The sequence below is a fragment of the Aotus nancymaae genome, unplaced genomic scaffold (assembly GCF_030222135.1).
Source record: "Aotus nancymaae isolate 86718 unplaced genomic scaffold, 86718_ANA_hifiasm-v0.15.2.pri h1tg000010l, whole genome shotgun sequence".
In the NCBI taxonomy this organism is placed as follows: Eukaryota; Metazoa; Chordata; class Mammalia; order Primates; family Aotidae; genus Aotus; species Aotus nancymaae.
In genome coordinates this window covers 75,313,553-75,316,946 of record NW_026988421.1, presented here as the reverse complement: position 1 = coordinate 75,316,946, position 3,394 = coordinate 75,313,553, and the positions used below count along the sequence as shown (strand labels likewise).

General features: G+C 41.3%; 1 pseudogene; it reads left to right on the top strand.

The window, feature by feature from the left end:
* Positions 1–740: 740 nt before the first annotated feature.
* LOC105728218 (cold-inducible RNA-binding protein-like) lies at positions 741–1,339 on the top strand (annotated as a pseudogene).
* The last annotated feature ends 2,055 nt before the right edge of the window (positions 1,340–3,394 follow it).

Below are 3,394 nucleotides of genomic sequence, written 5' to 3'. Positions count from 1 at the left end.
CTCCAGCATCTGTTGTCTCCAGACTTTTTAATGATCGCCATTCTAACTGGCGTGAGATGGTATCTCAATGTAGTTTTGATTTGCATTTCTCTAATACCAGTGATGATGAGCATTTTTTCATATGTTTGTTTGCCTCATGTATGTCTTCTTTTGTAAAGTATCTGTTCATATCCTTCACCCACTTTTGAATGGGCTTGTTTGTTTTTTTCTTGTAAATCTGTTTTAGTTCATTGTAAATTCTGGATATCAGCCCTTTGTCAGATGGGTAAGCTGCAAAAATTTTTTCCCATTCTGTTGGTTGCCGATTCACTCTAATGACTGTTTCTTTTGCTTTGCAGAAGCTGTGGCGTTTGATTAGGTCCCATTTGTCTATTTTGGCTTTTGTTGCCAATGCTTTTGGTGTTTTGGTCATAAAGTCCTTGCCTACGCCTATATCCTGAATGGTTTTGCCTAGATTTTCTTCTAGGGTTTTTATGGTGTTAGGTCTTATGTTTAAGTCTTTAATCCATCTGGAGTTAATTTTAGTGTAAGGTGTCAGGAAGGGGTCCAGTTTCTGCTTCTGCATATGGCTAGCCAGTTTTCCCAACACTACTTATTAAACAGGGAATCCTTTCCCCATTGCTTGTTTTTTTCAGGTTTGTCAAAGATCGGATGGTTGACTCGCGTGTCATGAGGCCCAGGTCGTTGTGGCATGCCGTGTTCCCACTTGCGTCAGGGACCTGCCGGACTCAGTGGCCATCATGGCATCAGATGAAGGCAAGCTTTTCATTGGAGGGCTGAGTTTTGACACCAATGAGCAGTTGCTGGAGCAACATTTCTTAAAATATGGACAGATCTCTGAAGTGGTGGTTGTGAAAGACAGGGAGACCCAGAGATCTTGGGGATTTGGGTTTGTCACCTTTGATAACATCAATGACGCCAAGGATGCCATGATGGCCATGAACGGGAAGTCTGTAGATGGGCGGCAGATCCGAGTAGACCAGGCAGGCAAGTCTCCAGACAGCCAATCCCGGGGGTACCGCAGTGGCTCTGCTGGGGGCCTGGGATTCTTCCATGGGGGCTGAGGACAGGGCCATGGGTTCTCTAGAGGATGAGGAGACCGAGGCTATGGGGGCAACTGTTTTGAGTCCAGGAGTGGGGGCTACAGAGGCTCCAGAGACTACTATAGCAGCCGGAGTCAGAGCAGTGGCTACAGTGACCAGAGCTCGAGTGGGTCCTACAGAGAGAGCTACGACAGTTACGCTACACACAACGAGTAAAAACCCTTCCTGCTCAAGATCGTCCTTCTAATGGCTGTGTATTTAAAGATTGTGGGAGCTTCGCTGAATGTTAATGTGTAGTAAACGCACCTCCTTGTATTCCCCCCCAAAAAAAAGATCGGATGGTTGTAGATATGTTGTGTTGCCTCCGAGGTCTCTGTTCTATTCCATTGGTCTATATCTCTGTTTTGGTACCAGTACCATGCTGTTTTGATTACTGTAGCCTTGTAGTATAGTTTGATGTCTGGTAGTGTGATGCCTCCTGCTGTGTTCTTTTGCTTAGAATTGACTTGGCTATGCAGGCTCTCTTTTGGTTCCATATGAAGTTTAAGGTGGTTTTTTTCCAGTTCTGTGAAGAAGGTCATTGGTAGCTTGATGGGTAGTGTTGAATCTGTAAATTACTTTGGGCAGTATGGCCATTTTCACGATATTGATTCTTCCTAACCATGAACATGGAATGTTTCTCCATCTGTTTCTGTCCTCTCTTATTTCGTTGAGCAGCGGTTTGTAGTTCTCCTTGAAGAGGTCCTTTACATTCCTTGTTAGTTGTATTCCTCAGTATTTTATTCTCTTTGTAACAATTGTGAATGGCAGTTCGTTCTTGATTTGGCTCTCTTTAAGTCTGTTATTGGTGTATAGGAATGCTTGTGATTTTCACACATTGATTTTGTATCCTGAGACTTTGCTGAAGTTGCTTATCAGTTTCAGGAGATTTTGGGCTGAGACAATGGGGTCTTGTAGATATACAATCATGTCATCTGCAAATAGAGACAATTTGACTTCCTCCTTTCCTAATTGAATACCCTTTATTTCTTTTTCTTGCCTGATTGCTCTGGCTAGAACTTCCAGTATTATGTTGAATAGGAGTGGTGAGAGAGGGCATCCTTGTCTAGTGCCAGATTTCAAAGGGAATGCTTCCAGTTTTTGCCCATTCAGTATGATGTTGGCTGTTGGTTTGTCGTAAATAGCTTTTATTATTTTGAGATACATTCCATCAATACCTAGTTTATTTAAGGTTTTTAGCATAAAGGGCTGTTGAATTTTGTTGAAGGCCTTCTCTGCATCAATTGAGATAATCATGTGGTTTTTGTCTTTGGTTCTGTTTATGTGGTGAATTACATTTATAGACTTGCATATGTTGAACCAGCCTTGCATCCCTGGGATGAATCCTACTTGATCATGGTGGATAAGCTTTTTAATGTGCTGTTGCAATCGGCTTGCCAGTATTTTATTGAAGTTTTTGCATCTATGTTCATCATGAATATTGGCCTGTAGTTTTCTTTTCTTGTTGAGTCTCTGCCGGGTTTTGGCATCAGGATGATGTTGATCTCATAAAAAAGATTTGGGAAGGATTCCCTCTTTTTGGATTATTTGGAATAGTTTCAGAAGGGATGGTACCAGCTCCTCTTTGTATGTCTGGTAGAATTCGGCTGTGAACTCATCTGGACCTGGGCTTTTTTGGGGTGGTAGGCTCTTGATTGCTGCCTCGACTTCAGACCTTGTTATTGGTCTATTCAGGGTTTCGACTTCTTCCTGGTTTAGGCTTGGGAGAAGGCAAGTGTCCAGGAATTTATCCATTTCTTCCAGGTTTTCTAGTTTATGTGCATAGAGTTGTTTGTAATAATCTCTGATGATGGTTTGAATTTCTGTGGAATCTGTGGTGATATCCCCTTTATCATTTTTTATTGCATCGATTTGGTTATTCTCTCTTTTCTTTTTATTAATATGGCTAGTGGTCTGTCTATTTTGTTGACCTCTTCAAAAAACCAACTCCTGAATTTATTGATTTTTTTGAAGGGTTTTTCTTGTCTCTATCTCCTTCAATTCTGCTCTGATCTTAGTTATTTCTTGCCTTCTGCTAACTTTTGAGTTTTTTAAAATCTTGCTCCTCTAGCTCTTTCAATTTTGATGATAGGGTGTCAATTTTAGATCTCTCCTTGCTTCTCATGTGGGCACTTATTGCTATATATTTTCCTCTAGAGACTGCTTTAAATGTGTCCCAGAGATTCTGGTATGTGATGTCTTCATTCTCGTTGGTTTCGAAGAGCATCTTTATTTCTGCCTTCATTTCATTGTTTATCCTGTCAACATTCAAGAGAAAGTTGTTCAGTTTCCATGAAGCTGTGTGGTTCTGG